The sequence below is a fragment of the Protopterus annectens genome, chromosome 8.part0 (genome assembly GCF_019279795.1).
Source record: "Protopterus annectens isolate FY-2018-M chromosome 8.part0, PAN1.0, whole genome shotgun sequence".
In the NCBI taxonomy this organism is placed as follows: Eukaryota; Metazoa; Chordata; order Ceratodontiformes; family Protopteridae; genus Protopterus; species Protopterus annectens.
This window is the reverse complement of record NC_056741.1, coordinates 448,019,205-448,042,488: the sequence shown is the minus strand read 5'-3', so window position 1 is coordinate 448,042,488 and position 23,284 is coordinate 448,019,205.

The following is a 23,284-nucleotide window of genomic DNA, read 5'->3' as shown; positions in this document are numbered from 1 at the left end:
TCATAAAACGTGCCAAAAAATTCAAAGATCTGATGGCGAAGGTCAATGATGCACAGACCCACTTCCCAAATCTGTCCATTCCCCTGGACTCCCAGTTCAAGGGATGGACATAAGAACTTTCTTTGGTAAATTCTTTCTTAGCAGCAGCCTCTACAAACATGGCATCTACTACCAAGCCCTTAGCCCAGTGTGGTTGGTCCTCTGGGGCAGTAAGAATCTTATCAGGTCTCCAGGGGACCAGTTCAACAGTGTCAGGAATCTTCCAAGCCTGCTGAGCAATTAATGTAATTAAATCATGAGCAGGCAGGGTCACCCAGGAGGTAGATGGGTGCACACCAAAGGCCTGCAATAACACAGATTCCTCAGAGGGTGGGTCTTTGGGCTTTCAACCACCCCTCTCTTTTAAGATCTCCAAAATGTCTCCGAAGGAGATTTCTTCTGGGAGTGATCATGGGGAACCCTCCCCTTCATCAAAATCTATCTCTTCTGTGAAGGATTCTTCAGGAGAATTGATGTGCTTCCTCTTGCATGATCTCTTCCAAGGGGGGCTCCTCAGTGGGAATATCTGAGGAGGACTCGGAAGAAGGGATATCCTTAGAAAGTTAAGTCTTGCAGACCTAATGGGCACTGTCCAGGGGTTAAGTTTGCTGCCTGAACTGAGGAGCCTAGGGCCTGAAAGGGGGGCTCCAAGAACCCAGAAGCCACATTGGAAGATGCAGTGGCCAAAGCCCTTTCCATGGCCTGAAAGGCAGGACCCCCTGAGGAAGGATCGGAGCCTGGAACAGACACTGACAAACTTGGAACTGGGCACACACACAATAGTCACACCCTGCCCAGAGAGTCCCACCTAGCAGACCAGAACCGAAGAAAGGTCCACCACCATTGTAGCTGTAAGGGATATGAATAGTTCCATAGGAATGCTCGGAACTGGTACTAACCCCCCGTGCTTGATGGTGAAGACATGGTCCTGGGGGGGCCCAATGGTGCTGATGGTAGTGAAGAGGCCAGGGGCAAACTCAGCACCGAAAGCAAGGATGCAGTCAGTGCCAAAGTCATAGGAACCTGGGTGGACACAGCCAAAAGCTCAAACTTGAACTGAGGTTATACGAGGACAGTAATTGGGTGCTGTGGGAGAGAACTCAGCTGCTCTAGCAGGGAGTGTGGTATGAACAGTAGAAGAAAGACCCTGAGCTACCAAGATCTGATTGACCAACCTAACAATGTCCAGTTCCGACAGACTTCTGGTGGAGTGCGTAGACAAGGCTGAAGGAGAGTTCAGTCTCTCCACAAATAGACTGGGTAATCGTCCAAAAAGGAATCCACTGAAGATGAATAGACAGACCTGGGTTCCGAAGATGTGGATGGCTTCAGTACCGTAAGTTGTACCAAGGGTGAAACAGTCTGAAGTCGATCCATAGAGAATGGTGGAGCCGAAGAACTAAGGCTCTGAACTGTAGTCATATTTGGTGTCGACGGAATCAAAGTCGTCTTTGGTGCTGAAGATTTTGTCTGTTCCGACAATTTAGGAACTTTTGATTTTGGTTCCAAGGACGACCCCTTCAAGCCATGTTTGTGTTTAACACTCAGTGCTGAAGGAGATGACAGCACCAATCGAGAAGACTTAGAGCCAGAGGCCGGAGGGGACAGGTCGGCTTTGGACAAGGCTTCCTCAAAAGGACCCTTAAGGAGCCCTTTTAGGATTAGCTTATTTTTTTCTCTCGGCCAGGGTTCTATTACTAAAACCTGGCAAATAGTACATTCCAACCTCAGATGGTTCACACTCAAGCAATAGACATATTTGTAGTGGTTATCTGAGTTTGACAGCTTTCTGCCGCACTCAGAACATTGTTTGAATCCTGTGGTAGAGGATTTAGGATTTTCAGCCATAACTATCAAAAAAGGACACACACACACAAAAGGGATTCAAGAGAAAAAAATCTACCAGCAATGGTAGAAAAAGGGTTACCACAAGAGTAAAGAGAAAGAACTACCAGCAATGGTAGGGGAAAGTATTTACCACAGTACAAATAGGGGAAACTTAGGTAGACCAAACAGTATATAAAGGTTAGAACTAACAGTAAGAACATTTAACTATAAATAGAAAAGGAATAACTGCTGGAAACAACAGAAATTATTACATAGCTGAGAGGGATCACTGACTGACATGTCTGATTTGCAAAAGTGACAATATCTAAGGTAATTTAGAGAGGGGAACTGTGGGTAGACTTGTTGCTCAAGAGATTTTTTTGGCTGGCATGAGCTGTGTAATGGCCAGATCAGTTCAGAGGATCAGAACTGTACCCATTAGTCAAGAATAGATGAAGCCTGACATCAGAATATAAATTTAGAGAAATGTGTAACCCCCAAACAAATATTACAATGGAAAGGCACTTATTTTACACAAGGGATCAAAAGCCTGGGGAACCTTTTGCAGCATATATAACTGACTTGAAATCAAAGCCAAAACGTGCAGATTTGGTGATTTAATGGATGAACTGATAAAAGACAGATGTGTGTGTGGTATTAAACATAATGCTGTGAGGAAGATTTTGCTTTGAGACAGTGATTTAACTTTGAATAAGGCCATTGAGATTTGTCAGATATATGAGCTCCCAGAAAGGCACACACATATGCTTACAAATGAGAAATGTATGCTTTCAGTATCTTCTAATGCTAATGTTGATAGTATACAGCACATGGTTAAAAGAAACAGTCCCAAGCACATGGCAACTGTGAACTCTAGCAGTCCCTGGGAAACTCTGTAGCTTTCTATCAAATTCCAGAGCATGCACAGTCTCAGTGAAGCACTAGGCTGAGTCAGCAAACTCAAACCATGTGCCCCCTCACCTAGCCTCATAGTCAACTCATAATTGTGGTGGCAATCATGAGACTAAAATAGAAAAGTGTTTAGCTTTTGGTCAGCAATGCCACAGTTGTAAAAAAATGGAATCATTTTCAAAGATTTTGTAAATCAAAAGAGGCTCATTATTTTATTAAAAGAGAACATTCAAAGAGACAAATTGATCAATTAGAAAGCTGTGACCCAACTTTTCATGTTGATGGTGTGTCTGTGCTTAATGAAACAGTCAATGCAGTAGATTTATGGACAAATAATTAAGTATTTTTTACTGTTCAGATAAATGGAAGACCCACAGAGCTCAATGTTGACACAGGTTCAAAGTGCAATGTTATGTCAGCAGAAACATTTGCTAGAGTGTGCTGATGAGAAGCTTGATTTGGAGGTGTGTGCAAAGCTTGTTGCTTATGGTGTTGAAGAAATTTAAACTGAAGGTTCAGTAGTGCTTTCATGTTACTCTGCTGGGAACATCTATGACTTTTTATTTTTTATTTAACATTTGTTGACCAGGAAAGTTCGACTAGGACAGAGCCTATTTTCAGAGGAGGTCCGGGAGAAACGCTCCAGATGCATTTCTTTTTAATGTGGGAGGACACCGAGTACCTGGAGGAAACCCACGTGAATACAGGGAGGACATGCAGACTCTGCACAGAAGGCACCTCAGCCAAGAATCAAACCAGAGAACCTCTTGCTGTGAGGTGACGTTAACCACTGCACTACACAATTTGCAATTTTACTTAGTGAAAAGGCACATACAATCATTAATAGGCCTCAGAGACAGTTTGAAAATGGAAATACTTTAATTTAATAAGGAAGTCCACCATGTAAGCTTAAAAGACCACTGTTCTAATTTTGCCCAGTCTATTTTTTCTACCTATGCTAATCTTTTTGAAGACAAACTAGGCAAACTCCCAGTTGTGTACTCCATGAAGTTATACCCTGAAGTCAGCCCAGTTGTCAGACCAGCCTGGAAAGTTCCAGTAGCTATGCAGAAGAGAGTCAAGGCAGAGTTAGATAAAATTGTGCAGCAAGGTGTGATTTGTCCAGTTGATGAACCGACTGAATGGGCATCTTCCATGGTGGTAGCTCACAAGAAAAGCTCAGATGATATCAGAATATGTACTGATCCAAGAGATTTGAACAAAGCACTGAAAATACATCATCCAATGCATACAGATGAAGAAATCACTGCTCTTATGCCAAATGCCACTATTTTTTTGTGTTTTGGATGCAGAGAGTTCATTTTGGCAAATTTTGATTGATCGAAAATCCTTATTGATAACCACTTTCAGTACTACTTTTGTCAGGTACAGATTTTTGAGAATGCCATTTAGGATTAATTCTGCCAGTGAAGTCTTCCAGCATGCCATGGAACACATTTCTTCTGGTTATTGGTGTGCTGTTACAGTAGATGATATTCTAGTAGGAGGTAATGGTGAAGCCGAGCATGACAGAAACCTCAAGAAAGTTCTGGAAAGAGCACATGAAGTGAATCTTAAGCTGAATCCTCAGAAGTGCAAATTCAGGCTACAAGAAGTTACTTATATTGGTTATTAGTTTACCAGTTTGGGTTTACAACCAGATCCTTCGAAGCAAACAGCAATTCTTGAAATGCCAGCTCCAGACAATGTTCAAGCCTTACGTTTGCTTGGCATGGTTAACTATGTAGGCAGCCTCATTCCAGACTTAAGCCAACTTTCAGCACTGCTCAGAAGGCTGACACAATGATGTATCCTGGTCAGAACATCACCAAAGAGGATTTGATGCCCTGAAACAGAGAATTGCCATTCCATCAACTCTCAGATACTATGATGTTCACAAACCAGTAACTCTTTATTGCGATGCTTCAAAGTTTGGTCTTGGTGCAGTCATTCTTCAAGAGGGTAGACCAGTAGCCTATGTGTCCAGATCTCTAACCCAAACCGAGATGCAGTATGCACAGATTGAGAAAGAGCTCTTGGCAATTGTGTTTGCACATTCAAAGTTCCATGATTATATTTATGACTGCCCAATTCAAATCAAAACTGACCACCAACCTCTAGTCACTATTATGAGAAAGCCTATGCATGCAGTTCCTATCAGATTGCAATGCATGAAATTGCAAAAGTATAATTTCAATCTTGTCTACACAAAAGGCAAACTTCTTTAGCTTGCTGATACATTATCCAGATCACCCAGAAATAGCACTGAACAGCACAAAAATGAGAAACTTGATTATGAAATAATGGAAGTGAAAAATTTTTCTTCCACACTTCTTGATGAGCTTAGAAATAACACAGCCTTAGATCCAATACTTCAGAAGCTCAACTGCTTTATCAGTCGAGGATGGTCTTCAAAGCAATCTTGTTTACCAGTAGAAGTGCAACCTTATTTTTCTTAGAGAGATCAGATTTTGTCAGACAATGGTATCATCATGAAAGATCCAAAAGTGATTGCTCCAAAATCCTTGCAACAAGAGTATATTACCATCTTGCATCGTGACCACCCAGGAAATGTTTCTACCAAAAGAAGAGCAACAGGACTAGTATTTTGGCCTTCTATGTCAAAGAATATTGAGACAAATTTCATCTTATTCTGTATGTAACAGTACTAAGACACATCAACAGAAAGAACCACTTCAGCTAAGCTAGATTCCTGAACTACCTTGGTTGACAGTAGCTACAGACATTTTTGAATGGAATGGTCAACATTACTTGGTGTTAGTAGACTTTTTCCAATTGATTCAAGATTGACCTACTTCCTAATCTAGCGTCCAGTACTGTCATTACTAAGTTGAAGCATTATTTTGCAGTCCATGGTAGTCTGCACAGTTATTTCTGACAATGGTACACAATTTACAAGCCAGCAGTTCAAGAGATTTGCTTAAGAGTGGGACTTTATTCATGTTATGAGTAACCTTGAGTACCCACAGTCAAATGGTTTGGCAGAACATGGAGTTCAAAATGCAAAACAATTATTAGAGAAGTCGAAATGAGACAATAGCGATGTTTTTCTGAACCTCCTGAATCTCAGAAATATTCCTTGTGATAAACATCTTGGTTCACCTTCATAAAGGCTTTTGTCGAGACAAACCAAAACCACACTACCAATTAGTAGCAATCTGTTGGTTCCCTGTGCTAACAACAAAGCAATGACAGCTCAACTTATGAAAAGGCACTTGTCTCAGAAGTCCTATTATGATAAGTCCAGGAAACTGCTCAATCCACTATGAAAAGCGGATATCGTGAGGATGCAGATGTCCAAAGATTTTGACTGGATTGGAGTCATGAAAAGTTTATGTCCAGAGCCAAGATCGTACATTCTGTAATCGCAAGGAGTAGAATTTAAGTGAAACTGGAACATTTGGTGCTGGTGTCTGAGCCTGTATTGCAGCATCTTACCTGTGAAAAAGACTATCTCAGAGTGAGTCATCCAGTGTTCCAGTTCCAGAGGACATTCCAGAAAATATCCCTGCTCCTGAGAAGATTCCTGAAACTCCTGAAACAGACTGTTCACCAATGACTGTCCCTGTTGCTAAACCCAGTTCTAATTGCTATATCACTAGATCAGGTCGCATTTCCAGACTTTGTTCCAGATACAAGGCAACTTGGACATGAACATTGTGTTTATTTCTTAGTGTCTGTATAATTGCATGTCTTTTTCAGATATAATTTTCATTGTGGGCAATTCACTAAAGAGGGAGGATGTAGATCAGTATTTATGTATTCCTTTAAGAAGCTTTCCATGGACTTGCAGATGTGTATAAATACTGAACATGTATGAGCCAGACTGCCATTTTGTAGAGAGCTGTTGAGATGTAAGCATGCATGTATGGAATGGTCTGCCAGTTAACGTTTGTTTATATTTTATGTTGTTGCTATCCATCCTGATGTGTTTCTATAACTCCACCTGTTTGCTTTGAATCATAACATAGAATGAGCAACACACAAGGTATTTTTATACCCAAAGTAGACTCCAAAGAATTTTTCTTCAGGTGGATAGCAAATGTTGGAGGTGTGATGGGCAATAAAGAGGTGACTGGGAACATTTTTTGGGAGTGTAATGAGCTGGCACTCTTTAGGGGATTCCCTGTGGACTGCTCTGTCGGAGATGCTGGGTGAGCGGATTGGACTGACTGGGGAAAATTTTTTTTAAGCTATGATACAGAATTGGAATTGCCTAGACATAGTAAAGTCTTGCTGAGTCTAATTATGGTGGCTGCCAAAAAAAAGCAATTACTAGAAAATGGAAATTAAAGTCTAGACCAACTTTGCTAGAAGTAGTGAATATAGTAATGGAGATACAAACTGGAATTGGGATCTTTAGAAAAGGGAAAGAACAACCTACATAGTAAAAAAAATGGGAATTGTGAGAACAATATATACGGAAAAGGAATAAGGTTTAAGAGGCAGGATTTGAATGAGCTATATAGTGCTTAACTGCCAATGACTGGATAGATAAGTGATGTGCAATGTTTGCAACTACAGTTGTTTCAATGGTGTCCGTAATGTATTATGTTTGTAACTAAAATGGTGTCATTTTGTTTGTCATTTCTATAAATGTAAGATTGCCTATGTCATATGTGAACATTTAATAAAGATGTTTGTTGAAAAAAAATTACTATTCCCTGGTTCACTTACTAGAGCAAGGCAAGATGAAGTAGATGAGGGATCCTTCTATGTCAGGTTTTAAAAACAGAGTGCCATGAGACTTCAGTCTCATCCAGGGGCAGCTCGTGCTATAGGACTGCAGGGCTGCAGCCCTCCCACCTAGAAAACAAAAAAGAAAAAGTACAGGAAACACAAAAACAAAGTAAAAACATGTTACGATTGCCGCAATGCAATTCCCAGAAGTACTCCGCGCATGCACGGGAACACTCTCAGACTGCTTTCTCAGCAGTCTGAATAGGGGAAAGGCATCTCTGCCCCGCAGATGCCCAGCAGTCTGTGCGGTGGTGATGGCTCAGAATGGAGGCACTCCAGACTGCAGCAGGCTGGACCAATCACGTTTAACTAGTGTGTCAGCTAACGCCAGCAGCAGGCTGGACTAATCGCATTTAACGCGCCTCAGCTAACATCATTAGCGAGGTTTGTTGTATTCAGCTTTGTTAAGAGGGACTGTATGGAAATGCTAAAAATTTAGGATATATTTCTTGGCATCAGAGTGAAAGTGCATGTTCAAGCTTTTGTGGGCTAGAGTTAGATTTAGGGCTAGGGAAGGGAACAGATCTTGTGCTATGCATGTGTTTTTGTATGTGCAAAATGTGTATACACACTTTATTTAATGGCATTGCTAAAGAAAGCTATCGTGTAGGGTTTGGATTGGATCAGTGCATGACTAGGGTGGGCAGGAGTCAGATAAACATATTCAGCAAGGATTGTGTGGTTTCCAGTCTTATTTCACTTTTTTTCTAAAAGTGAATTGCTGTTTTGAAGACCTAGGTTATAAATCAGAACAATTTAGCTTTAAGTTGTCTGATAAAATTATGAATGCTATAAGAAAAAAAAAGAATGTAAATAGCTTGTAATTTTGCCACTGCATGACATATAGAATGCAATACATATGTTGACTGCTGTAAGTAGCCATTATTTTTTCTGCACTGTCATTCCTTTACTGTCCAGTTTATACTGATGCCTAAACCTCTTTTCAGTTTCATGGACTGTAACGTTACGCATGAAGTATGTCAATTCCCTGAAGTAGTAGGTCTTGCATTTAAATGATACTGCACAGGGCTTTTTATACTGAGAACAATATAATGCATGCATTATGAAGTGATACAAATGCAACAAATGCAATATGGTGGCAGATGTTTTAGTCAGGAACTATGTAGTTTACAGAGTTTTTTTTTTTTTTTAAGAGACATCCACTGGAATTGTATTTGTTTGTTGTTGTGGTCTATTTCTGAAATCAGGTTGCACCTTACCCATCAGACCTGGAAACTTTTGCTTTTTTCCTTTTGATAAGAGTCTGCAGCTTCAACATATATTTTGTTACTGCTACAGCTATTCCAAATTAACCTTGTTTCAGCATTTCTCTGGGGATATTGTTATTACTGGGTAAGATTTGATATAGAAATAAACTAATCATGCACAGAATTGGAAATAAAACAAAAGCAGCCTGCCTTCATTTTTGTGTATCCAACAATTCTGCAAGAAGAGGCACAGCACTGAAAAGGAATTATAGTAAATAAAACACAGTATGTCTTTAAAATATAAATAAATGCATACTCGCATTTAAAGTGTCCGATAAAAAGCAGGCAAGTTCTCCCTTGCATTTTCATATATAAAAGTCAGTAGCATATCTCCGGGGATTTAATGCATTTAGATTTATGCTTTTATTCCTTACCTTATTAGCAAGACAAGCAGATTATACAAATAAAGTTATTTTAGATAAAGAATGGGGTTATGATATGTATTGCATTTTGATATCTATACAAAACAAGTATATTTTCTGTAATTCTTTTTTCCAAAGTTGCCGGTAAAAATGTATATACTGTATCTATGCATTACTTTTGATAGCTATATACCTGAGTACAGGGTTACAACAATATTGCCTGTGCCTATTTCTCAAAAACAGTATATAGTCTATATCAATTGGAATGCTTTTAATTATGTGCACCTATGTCCGATGTCCTTATTTACATATGTTTTTATATTATTTATATATGTACATTCAGTTGTATTTGTCTAAATGTATGTATCTAAATGTGCATGTTTACATGTTTACCTTCATTTATGTTTTTAATGTGTTGTGCCGATTTTGAAGATCTAAGCATCATGCCTATTTTCAATAGAGATCATGGAAGTCATGGGTGACATTTATATAAGTTAGGATAAATTTGTGTAGAACTTAAGGGAAATTCCTCTGCTATTATTCATGCAAATACAAATACAAACAAGTAACCTCTGTATTTCTACCACGTTAATCTTGATCTTTTTAGAACTTCATCTATAAATAGATGTAATACATTGAACATTGCAAAGGCAGCTTGAAACACCCATTGCTAATCCAAGCAATAATGCCTGACAGAGAGGATGTTACAGTCCCCAATGGTGTGAGACCTGATATTAGAGGCTGAGGGCCTCTCCACTTCTGGAATGTCCATTATTTCTTTTTAAAGTCTACCCTGAAGGACATTATTGAGCTTAGATAATGGTACATAAATTAAATTGTTTTGTATTTGTTTTATTAGTATATACATATTTTTCATATTTTTAATGTAGAATAGTTCCATCACCTAAAGTTTCAAAGTTGCTGTAGCACATGCAATTACTGTTGAAGGAAGTATTTTACATAATAATGTCTACATACAGACACACATGCAAGCATGTAGAGTCACAGATACACAAGACCGCGGTGGTGGTGCTGCGGTAGCGTTGTCGCCTCACAGTAAGACGCTGTCCGGTTCGATTCTCAGCTAGAGCGTCTTCTGAGTGGAGACGTGTGAATGGGCGTACCTTCGTTGAAGGTTGTGCATCAGGCCTGGCAAGCCGGTACGTAAAAATCAACTGCCAATCATTAGCGGACCGGAGTTCCGCTGTGGCGACCCCTAACCGGGAAAAGCCAAAAGACACAAACAAACAAACACAGAAGGTTGCAAACAAAAGTGTATACTCAAGTAGGGAGACTCACTCACTTATACATACAAACAGGCACACACACACACACACACTAAATGCATTTTGCCATCAAATAAAGAAATATAAAAATAGCACTTGTAGTCTAACATATCAGTTCATAAATACTAGGCAAACAGTCTGCAGACCATTATAAGCCTAGCCAAAAAATCCTATTCAAAAGTTATCTCTGGCCTCAAAGAGGGAAAGACAATATAGACCATGGGAGAATTTGAGGGTACCCATCCAATTATCTACATTTACTCTGAAACTGGCCAGGGTATGCCCTGTTTGATGTGTAGTGGAAGTTTATAAAATAATTGAGTAAAATGTTAGGATATGAATCTATCACTCCAATGTGTGTTGTTTATCTGCTGATGAAGGTCCATTTTTGTTACCTGAGTATTTGAGGTTCCATTAGTTCTGTGAAGGAATAGGAGGTCAATCAGGGTTATATCTTTCATGGCTCAAAAGACTGGACATAGATCCCTGCAGATCAGTGTGTAATAGAATGAGTTCAGAGAAAGTGCTGAGAGTCTCAATTGATAACTGAGATTTTTGAGGCCACTGATCTTTTTTAGTCATCTGTTTTGTGAAATATTTACACAAATACAAGTCAAATGGTGTGCTATATTCAATAGTGCTTCTATTAAGATATGAGCAAAGGGGAAATGAGACTTTCTGGATCTCGCAGAGATGCCCTTAAAAATTAGATGAGCTAGATAAAAGGTTTTCTGAACTACTGTAGAGGCATCATGACTACGATAAGAAATTATCCAGAAGACTGCCTAAATCCCTCAGAACAGGCTCTAATCTGAGGGGTGCATTACCTATATGGTAAGTGAAACTGTTCCGTTTACCAAAATGAACTACACTTTTTTATATTTAATTTGAGAGCATTATCTTTGCACCAGTTGTTAACATGGTCTACCCCATGCTGGACCAATTATGATTCAGTTGTAGATTGAATAGCATCACTGAACTTACAGTTATTTACAAACTTAGTTAAGTATAGGTCAGGAGTGCTGGCCTGAAGGTCTGAGAAATAAATGCCAAAGAGGAGACAGCCCAAAACTGAGCCCTGTGGTAAGCCATTGGCATTTGTTTTTTGTTTGTTTTCACTAGTGGCACCTGCAATTCTAACTACATGGGTTCTGTCAGAAAACCAGTTAGCTATCCATTGCATAATATAAGGCTATTTTCATTTTTACATGTCTATCAATAATGACTGCATGGCAAATAGTGTCAAAGGCCTTGGATAGGTCTAGATATGTTTTATGACTACTTAACCACAATCCACTGTTTTGGTTACTTCTTCAAAGACATTAATGAGGTTAAAGAGGCAGGACCTGCCTTTGACAACCCCAAATTAATGAGGGCCCAAGGTTAAGGGATTTTCAGTGTCTAGGTTAATGAAGTCTGAAATGATGAGTTCCATAGCTTTTTATATGAGGCTAGTGAGACTAAAGGGTCTGCAGTTTCCATGGTTTGTGGTTGGGCTACCCTTGTATAATGACATTACATTGTCTGTTTTCCAGGCTTCAGGAGTCTAAATAGTGGAGAGGCTTATATTAAACAGGTTAGCAGTGGTTCAGAAGGGCCATATTAGGCACTGATAATCATGAACATGTACATTACCAGGGTCCATGGATGAAGTATTCTTAGTTTTTGAGAGGGCTGCGAGAACTTGTTCTGTAGTAATTAAAGGGGGTGGCTAGGATTGTAGAACCTGTGGAATAACAATTACTGTTGGTGGAGTAAAACTGGCACTAATTTTGTTAGCTAGCCTATTAGTTAAAGAAAGATTTGTAGATATTTTTGGTTTCAGTGGATATTTTAAGTTCATTCTCATCTCTGAGATTCCTAATGGTAGCCTGAAGCTCTCTGTTAATTTGCTTAAGCATACTCTTAGGGTAGATAGAATGAGACCTCTTAAGCATTAAGCACTTCCTTTCTGTTGTCATATAATTTATTTATATGTCACCACAGGGGTTGTTTTCAAAGTTCTCATTATACTTGATGCAGATAGAGACTACCTTATCAATACAACTATTTATGTGGCAGTGGAAGTCAAAGGCAGATGTAACAGCCTAAGCAATGGGATCCTTAGGGGGAGGATTACAAAAGAATGTATTTAAGTCATTAAGTAAATGAAGAAGGTTTGATCTTGAGAAGTCCCTAAATAGAGAACCATTTACAGGGGAAATATCATCAGTTTTAAAGAAAAGGTCACCAAATTATTATCTGATTTAACAAGACATGATAATACGTACAGAGGTTTGCAACTAATGGCCATATCTGTGAGGACTAGATCCAGGATATTGGGGTTCCCACTAGGATAGCAATCTATCTGTGAAAGACATTTAGCATTTGTAATGTCAAGGAACTACTGGGCATGCCAAACATTTGCAGTGTAGGTTAGCCAGTTTATTAATAGATAGTTGAAGTCCACAAGTAGAAAAGTCTTGGCTTTAATGAGAATTTCAACCAATGTGCTAAGGTAATTATCATGCTCAGGAGGAGACATAGAGGGTGTTCTTTAGCTAGCTATAAAGTGATAATTAATCTTGTTTGTGATTTGGACTTCTAGATGTTAAATGTTGTGTCCCAAGGAATCTCTCGTGATGATATTCTTGACAACAATTGATACTCTCCTATGAATGTCAGTAGGTCTGAAGATAAATTTAGATATTATACCAGGAAGATAAGGACTGCTTTCACTGCTCTGAAGCCATGCTTCTGTCACCACACGTATATGAATATGTGGTACATGATAGTACTGCATAGCAATCTTTGGGGTACTTTAAGAAGGATACAGTTATTGTTGGCTCCTTACTACTATAGTTTTCCTATCCCTTGGTCTTTGTTTGTATCACAAAAAATGTTATTTCATTCTTCCCCTACACATACATTTTGTTTATAAATTAATGCTTATTTCAATACCTACTTTAAGGTTGCAGTTTCTGTTGATCAGCAAGCTGGTGGTATATCCTCTGACCTTTTCTAATACTTATTTCCGAGTGTTTTTCTTCTAGTTGGCACACAAACTTCATTTCAAGCAAAATATTTAAAACAATATTTCACTTTTCAACTGTTGATGCTTGAAAAACTTGTTCTCCTGGCCAAAGCTTGATTTTGTGTGTATGCTTTCTAATACTATTTCTATAAAAAATCCTAGTTTCTGTTCATTAATCTTTTTGAAGTTTACAAAGCTCCTTATATCTTGAGCAGGAATAGCTGAGTATAAATTATAATTAGAACTGCAGTGCAAGGAAATGTGGTTTGAGTTGACTGCTGCTTGTTCTTTTATACTTGATTTTGACTGGCATTCCAGTAAAGTATTTAAAAAGTAATTTATTTTTCATGCCTCACAACCTTTTTGTTTCCGTCTAGATATTAAGTAAGCTATTATGTAGCCAATGCATTGAAATAAATTTTTTCCTTCTCCACTTCATTTTTGTCTTGATTGGACTCGCATAATGATGGTTTGGCACCCAGAGCACAGTATTTAATTAAAGTCACAGTTTTTGTGGTTTTGAGCATAGCTTCGCCCCTTTCTAGTTGGCCCCACCCTTTCATGTTGGCCCCACCCATTCAGCTGTCTCCTGCAGCCCCCCTTTGATTTGAAGTCACCAGCCACCACTGGTCTCATCTGGTATTAAAACATCATTTCAGTGACAGATTACAGAATGACATCAACACATATCTGGTCTGTTACATCCCTTGCAATCCCATGCAAATAAAATTTCTGCATAATGTGTCTCTTGGTACCCTTTATGCCTGTATGACCTACAAAAGTAATGTCATGGGCTATGGCTGGAAGTGCTAGACGATAGGGTCTAGATACTACCAACTGCTGTGTTCTCACCCTCTAGCCCTCCCTCAGGGGTCCACTCTCTATATAGTAACCCCTTGTTCCAGTATACAAACTCCCCTTTTCCTTGAGGAGCAGGAGCCTCCCTAGTTGCCATCCTGAAGACTCTCAGTGTAGGGTTCAAGAGCTAAGCCTGTCTCAACTCTATCTTTGTAACTCTTCACAGTTCCCCTTCCACAGGAAGTCTTGTATCCTCTGACAGTGATGCCTCACTGTCATCCTGGGTACTACCACTCACCTCTGCCCTTGAAGTCACTCTGTCCAAGGAACATCAGTACCTACCAGCAGCTGTGGCTCACCTTCAGGTTCACTGCTACAGGGTAGCTCCCTCCCTGAAATAGCCACCTCACCAGCCCTGGCTTCAGGTGTGGGGTCTGAGTTTCCCCCAAGCCCACATGTCTATGTCCAAACCTGTATGTAACTACATGCACACAAGGTACTGCATTATCAAAATCATTCCCTATCAAAACATCTGCAGATATCCTCAAACACACATACTTGCTTCCTTTCCTTTCTTTTCCACCCTCCCAGTCAAGGTGAACCCTGGCCAAAGGCATCTGGAATGGGGACCCTCCTAAAGCTCTGACTGGAGTGGCCTGCCCAAACAAGTACTGCTCCTCTTTAACCACTGCAGGCTTCACAATGGTTATTGTCAGGGGTGCTCTCTCTCAGCACTGGCCTGTTTTCCATCAAGATAGGATGAAAGCTCTGGTGATAGCTTGGTACCCCTGTTATCCCCAGAAAACTTAACACTGGCATACTGTTATTCCTACTTTCTGGCTCCTCTACCTTTTGTTCCCCACCTTGGTTCCATGGACATCTATAGGATACATGGCCCCACTGGTTACATTTAAAACTTTTAACCCTTGATCCTGGCTGTGTACCTGAACTAGTGGATTCCCATGTTACTGGTGGACTCTTGGGGTGGTTTAGGATGCCCACCATGGGTTCCCTTATATCCATGTGCAGCACTGGGTATCCCCTTCCTGTTCAGTGATGCCCTGCTTGCTAAGTAGAGATCCCCCCCCCCAGTTCATCTGCAGTTACATTCCCAGTCTGCCAACCAGATTCTCATATCCTCAGGCAAAGTGCTAAGGGCATGTTCCATCACCAAAAGCTCTGCCAGCCCTTCAAAAGTGGTGATCTGACAACCACTCACCCACCTATGAAAATAAGTGCTTAGCTCAACAATATAAGCACACACACTTTCATCTGCCTAGCATCTATGCTCACGAGACTTTTTTTCTGTAAGCTGCAGTAAAGCATTCTAGCAAACATTGTTTTACTCCATCGTAGTTTAAACAATCAGTGTCTCACAATTTAGAAACAACATTTACAGCTTTACCATGGAGTAAGGGGGTCAGGGACCATACCCAGAGCCCTTGGTCAACATTACACTATTTACATACTCTTTCAAATATATGAATAAAACTATCCAAATTACCACCCTCTGTACACTGTGGAAGAAATGTACTGAACTTTATTGCTTCTGGGGTCGATTATTCCCTTTCCCATTACCTCTATGACCCTGGCAAAGAGTCAGAATATCCCTCTCATGTTGACACTGCTTGCCATTTTTTTTGGTCTCCAAATGCCACAGTCTCTCTGCTGATTCTAATTCCATCCGTTTCTACTTTTCTTCATCCTCCAAACACCACAGTGTCTCTGCTGATTCTAATTCCAAATGTTTTGCCTCCAGTTCAAGTCTCTAACTCCAAGCAGATTTTTAAGTCCTCTGAGGAAAAGGCAAACTGTCTTCTTTCTGAGAGCTGCAAATTCCCATCACCATACTGGTTATTCTCCTGGTTCCTGGTCTTGGCTGCAACTAAGGCTAAAATTATTTCTTTAGTCAGGTTGGTATGCATCAGTCCTTTGGCTTTACTCACCTTGGCCAACTGGTCCTTTGTCAGCTTGCCATAATCCTCTGCTGACATCTTCATCTGCATTCCCTGACTAAACTAAACAAAAAAATAAATAAATAAAAGTGTTGTGAAATGAAACTGAATATTTATCTTGTGGCTGCTGAGAATGCACACACCTTCAGTGACAACTGCCTACAAGCAACAGAAGTTCAAGTAATATCCTCACCAATATCTGCCGTCCCCACTCTGGGCCAGTAATCAAGGAGTCTGAATCCTCACCATTGACACTGGAAAGGGACGGTCACTTTGAATAAAAATGGATACACCCAGTATTTCCAGATGCAGCTCACTGTATCAAGCACAATTTCCCTTAAGAGCACACAGGGAACATGCTCAGTCCGGGGTCTGTGTTTCCCCTCTCTCTCTCCAGGCCCCCAATGGCACAGCTATACAATTAAGTCCTCAGCAGAGTATCCAAGCTAAGTCCTCCATCACCCTCTCTGTGAAACCAGTGCTTTGTGTCTCTGCTCCAAGCAGCACACACACACACACACTTTTAGATTTTATTTTCTCTCTCACACACATACATACACACACACACACACACACACACACACACACACACATACACACACACCTAGAAAAGGCTGGCCCAAATTTACTAGCTATGCCCCCTTCTGTCCAGACTATAAAGTAGTTACAGAACATAGTGGAATTATCAGATCCCTGGACCCAGATGCTATACCTTTAGTAATAACTTGTGCAATGAAGAAAAAAAACACGTTCATACAATAGTGGCTACATGATTACTGAAGGACAGCTCATTGTCTATATAGAATTCCAGGTCCTTAACTACTCAATCAGTTTTCAGGGGTATGTTGTCAATGTGATAGTTACAAGGGACATTTTGCTTGCCTGAAGGATATTACTCCACATTTCTTATCATTCAGTTTTAGTTGCTGGTTTTAACACCAGCTATTGGTTTGGAAAAACCCTCTGTGAGGAACTTGGTGTCCTCTGGGGAGTTTATGATGGCGCCAAGTTGACAGTCATCCACAAACTTGGTCAGTCATAAACCCTTAACAATAGCTTTGACATCTAAGAAGTAAATGCCTAGCAGGAGTGGCATATGGACCAAACCCTGGGGTGTACCATTAGTGACGGGTCTTTTAGAGGAGGTAAAGCAGTCCATTCTAATTTCCTGGTTTCTATTTTTATGCCAAATTGCTATCCAGTGCTTTACATAGGGATCAACATTTAGCTGGGATAGTTTATCTATGATACCAGAGTGACAGATGGTACTGAATGCATTTGCAAGATCTAGATATGTGTGTGTACTGGTTTGTCCTCATCCATTGCTTTACTAATCTTCTCAAAATCAACCAGGTTAAGTAGGCAGGATCTGTCCTTAAAAAATCTGAAATGGTTTGGATCAAGAGTTTGTAGGTTACCTATGTCCATATTTATTAATTTCTTAATGACTATTTTCATAGCCTTACAAATGAGGCTGGTCAGACTAGTTGATCTACAATTTCCAGTGCCCATCGATGTCCCACCTTTATGCAAGGGTGAAAGTTGCTGTCCATTTGTCTGGCACAAATATTGTTTGTTGCCTAACACTGAATTGTCTCTATAGGAGGTCTGACAGGTATTGTTTCAGGCTAGCCAGTAAGCAGCCCAGCATATTATCTGACCCCATAGAAACAGTGTTCTTGGGTACTGCCTTGTGGATTTGCTCATGGGCAATTTGAGGGATGGGTGTGGATACAGGTATGAGATCTAGGAATGTGGGATGGGAGAGGGGTGAAGTTAGAGCTAAATTTATTTCCTAGTAGATTGGTTATGTTCTCCAAGCAGGAATATGTGATATCATTTAGTTATAGCAATACACAGTACTGGGCATAGTTTCTAAGGTTTCTAACATAGATAAATAAGGCTTTGTGGTTGTCTTTTGCCTAGGTAGAATTTTTTTTCCTCATATCTGTCTTTGATTAATTTTATCAGATTCTGGAGGTCTCTGTTAAGTTTAGCAAGTTCATTTTTGCATCTCGAGTGTTACAGTTACACAAGATTTTGCATGTGTAGTGGAGTCATTGTGTTGGAATGGGATGTTGAGTTTAGCCAAGTCATCATTTAGTTTCAGCATATTAGCCTTAGCATAATCTCTGAATGCTAAGGCATTGAAAGATACTTCTGGCTTTAGTCTTAAGTGAATGGCACCGATTTATGATCTGATTTGAGCAGGGAGGGAGTTACAAGTGGTATACAGTAGAGCTGTCCCATACTGGTGAAGACTAAGTCCAGGATTTTATCAATGTAGAGAATAGAGAGATGGTGGAGCCAAGATCCCAAAAATATAAGTATAAATGTAGATAAAGAGACTTGTAGGCTGGAAATTAAAATACTTGAAATTTATTACAAAACACAGATTTAGGTAAGCGCTTTCGAGGCAATCCTCAACCAAAAATTGTGTAAATAAAAATGCATATCATTTTACAGAAGTTTCAGATTAATGGTATTCTCAACAGACTGAATTTCTTTTTATATGATTTGCTTATGACTGACCAAATAGATCATAGTCTTTTTAACTATTTTAGTGTAGAGCATCTGACTATACCAACAATTTATGGTCTTCCAAAAGTGCACAAGGATACACATAATCCCCCCCTTTGACCCACTGCATCAGGAAGAGGTTGGCTCACAGAGCCAATGTCTACATATGTAGAAAAACAGCTAAGGTTTGTGTTGAATAAGATAACTACTGTCCTTCATGACAGCAAACAGTTTTTAGAACACCTTTATGACTGGGCTGAGACTCAACAAGCTGTAAATTTAAGTGATGTGATGTGATTTTTGTTACTTTGGACGTGAACTCTTTGTTCACGGTTATCCCCAATGATGAAGGGATTGAGAATGTCAGGCAGTTCCTTATCAAGGAGAGCAATTTCAGCAATACCAAAATTAATATGATATGTGCTCTTCTAGACTTGATTCTAGAGAACAATATTTTTTTGTTTCAAAAAGAGTTCTTTTTTCAAAAAGTGGGAGTTGCTATGGGCACAGCATGTTCCAACACATATGCCAATACTGTTTTGGCTCAATGGGAGAAAGAAATGGTGTATACCTCTGACATGTACAAGCAGCACATTACATTTTACAAATGTTTCGTGGCTATCTTTTTTGCTTGGCATGGGGATGACACACAATTGGATACATTTGTTAGGTTTCTTGATAACACCACTGGATACCTTTCTTTCTCCCTTAGTTACTCCAAAGAGGAAATCAGCTTTCTAGACGTAAATGTTAACAAAAATATCAGGTAAAAAATAGCTGCTATATTTAGTGTCTCGATAATAACAGTAAGGTTTGTTAGTTAAAAAATGGCGAGACACCTTGGCAGAGCAACAGTCACTATTCCTGTTTCAGTTTTTTACTTACAGTTAGTGGAAAGCGAATTGGAATAAATGCCTCAGATAATTGATGGTAATCATCCAAATTGATAGCCAAAAGCAAGTTTGTGTTGGACAATAACTTTTAGTTATGTACTCACCATAACTTCAGATGTTAGATGTTTACTGAGGTACAATTTCTTAGTGTCACCCGGAGGGCAGGGCGAAGATAAAATGTGATAACTTCGAGGGTCTGTGACTGATGACTAAAGATAGGAAAGGAGGAACAAACTGTCAACTTCAAACTTAGAGGGACTGGTGGACTGAATTGTTGATGAAGTAATTGGTCGGGGCTTACTAACTTTGAATCTAAGGTCCGTCCACCGCTGTTCACATGTTTAGGGAAAGTACCTGGGTCCTAAGGTATGGGGCAATCAGTAGATATACTATCATTCAATTGAGAAGCTTGAGAAACTTTTTTGGAAGGTGTAATGGAGGGAAAATCCGAAGTAGCCCTGTTGGCACTAAGTCGGTACCATATCCATGTGCTGACATCAAGGGTGGCACTCCTCAAGGTGGAAGAAAGGGAAGAAACCTTTTTAGTGGAGTTGTAGTGGAGTTGAATCAGGATACAGATCAGGAAAGCTGTGACCCTTGATGTGGAGTTGTTTAAGATAACTTTTCATTGAGGAGAGGAGTCCTGCTTAAAATGTGTGCCAGTATATTAGTTTCCCGGAATGTGGGTGGCTAAAGAAAGCCTGTGGTAGCTACAGCCCATTGAGGAGAGAGAATTGTCCTAAGAAAGGGGTAAGGGTCTATTCCCTCCTTGGTGTGGGTCTACCAGACTACCCGACATATTGTCTGTTCACACCCTCATGCCCTATGGGAGGGTAGATGTAAGGCCTGTAGGGAGGATAGAAGGTATGACTACTCATCATACTGTGATGTGGAGGTTTCGATCTCCCCTGAGGGAGAAACCTGTACTGAACTGCCCAGACAATGTACCCACCCCCACCCTCCTGACCATCTGTCGTCAGGGTGACCATAGTGACCAGGCCCCTCAAAAATAACAAAGGATTTCACCCCCCCCACCGTCTGTGAGGCATCTGTCCCCAGGGTGACCCTGTCTGTAATCATGATGGGAGGATTGAGGGGAGTCCTGAAAGTCGCTGAGGAGACCACATTAGAGTTGGAGAATCCTGTGTGACTCCTCACAGAGGGGATTGCTGAACTATCTAAGAAAGGACCATTAAATGTTGTAGAACCATCCTGTGGAACCATTTGCATCTTGAAATCAGAGCGAGAAAGAACTATGAAAGTTTCTTTGGAAGAGGTTTGTAGGAACCATCCTGGCTGGGGCTTGGGATGATTGGGGGAGAGCTCCTATGAACCTTATATGCTGAGAGGGCAGCAAGACAGACTTTGGCCAATTGAATGTCAATTGAATGTCTGAACAGGGAGATGGGTAGCTTTGAGTTGTCCAACCAAGATGGCCTAGGTGGCAGATCTTGAGAAGTCGTCCAGACCAGGAAACACTTGATGGGAAGGGTTTGTTTGAAAGCCGTCACTAGGGTAGCACACTTGGTACTGCTCCTGGGAGGGGTGGGAACTGGGGGAGGGGCAGTGACCAAGGAGCAGTAATGACCCCGGCTCCCAGGTGCAGGCAGATAGAAACTGAGGGCCCTCCTGGATGCCTATACTGGTGGTAACGTCCTTGAGCGTCCTTGAGCACAGTGGACATCCTTCAACAATCCTTCGGTAATTGTAACATGACCATTCCTTATTTGGATTTATTGATTTGGTGTTCAGTCTGCTGAGTTCAATATGCTGAGATCCAATATTGGTTTTGGCGCATTCCTCTTTTGGAGTAATTTCGGGTCGATGATAATTGGATCCCCGGTTGGTGTCTTCTTTTCTAGGTTGGATGAAGCTTCTGCTGACTGCAATTTTCCAGCTGACTGGGTGGTGTTGGATGTTTTTTTGGGTGATTGGGGTGGAGTAAGTGAATCCGATGGTGGTCCCCTAGTGGGTGGGATGGTGTAATTTCGACGTGATTGTGATCGTTATCTGTCACAATTTAGGTGACTCCCAGCAAAAGCGACTAGCACTGTGGCTCGAACCTTTAGCGCTCCATCCCTCATGATGTGTGCGGGAGGCTGAACTGGGAGCGACCCAGCCTGGCGGGCAATCCCAGAGTGGTCTGGGGCCCTCCGCACGCCTCCGAGCAGCGCGTGGGGCAAGTCCCGTCCTCTGCCTCGCCTCTGGGAATCGCCCACTGCTAAAAAATTCCCTGCTACTGCCGGGACGGGAACCACATCTGGGAAAACTTTCCCATCTTCGAAGGCGAAGGAAGTGGAATCTTGCCCGAGGGGGAGCAGATAAAGAGATTTTCCGTCTTGCTCACAGCGGGTAGCCTACAGAGGTAACCTTAGAGTCCTCTTGGGGTCCACGAAAGAGGGTTTTCAAAGGGCGTGTCGAAGAAAGGTGTGGCTTAAGAATAGACTTTTCTAAAGACCAGGCACAGGGAGATAGAATTGCGCCCCACGCTCAGGCTTGCCGCGGTAGCCGCCCCGCCGGCCGCCTCATAAAATGAGTTTCATGGGCCGAGTTAGAAAATGTGGTGATAGCCAACTGAGAGGGGAAGCTGCTCCAGGTAGGTTAAGGTACTGGGCCACTGACGGGCCATGACCAGATCCCTCTCTGACCTGGTAAAATGTGCCAAATAATTCCAGAACCAATTCAGAAACCTCAGGGAGGAAGTCGGGTCGCTTCGGTTACCTGTCCATGCTCCTAGACTCTCCTAGGGAGGATGGACGGACGTTGAATGTGCTGCCGTCCTGTTGTGCTTGGCAGATGCCGGCGCATGCATCAGGTGCCACACGCGCCTGTAGTGAGGAACTCCAACAGGGGCGGGCAGGGGTTGGCCCTTAAAAGAAGAAGGGACTGGTTCCACTGGTATCTGGATGTTCCCGCGCCGAACAAACTAAATCAGAAGCTCGTCGGAAGAACTTTGGGAAGGAGGAGGGCTGAGAGGCCCAAAAGGCCTTGAGGAGCACTCATCAGCAGAGGGGTTCAGGAGAGGACAATTACTACTCGTTTGGAGAGGGTCTCACAAGATGTCTGCAAATGAGACATCATCGACATCATCCGACGACGACTCTGGGACATCATCATCAGTGTCGATGTAATGTTGAGGGGAGTCCACGTGCTTCCTCTTGCTCTCTTGCGATTGGGACCTCCTCGGGGACCAACTCGAAGGAACCCTCAGGAAGGAGAGGAACCCCGGGGAGGTAACACTCAGGCCAGGGGCTCCGCTGCCCGGGTGGACAGGGGAACTGCCAAGAACCAGTCTCCAGCCCCAGGGAAGGTGCGGTAGAAGCGGAGAGATGGCGAAGACTTGGCAGGCACTCTCCTCTCCTAGCTCTGGGGGCCCCCCCCAGGAAGGAGTGATGTGTCCCGAACCCCACCATGACCTTGGCCGACCCGCTTGGCGAAGAGCACCGAGGAGGGGGAACCCGAAGAACGAGGTGGGAGGCTTATCACCCACGCGGGTCCACCCGAATCCGTCGGTGTAAGCTGGGGCCCGAAGGCCGAGGTTATCCCCAAAGGGGCTAAGACCCTAAGATACCCACCCGGCTCCAACAACAGCACCTGCTCAGGCGGCGGTCGGAGGAGGAATAGCAATGGGATGGGCATGGTGGCAGCGG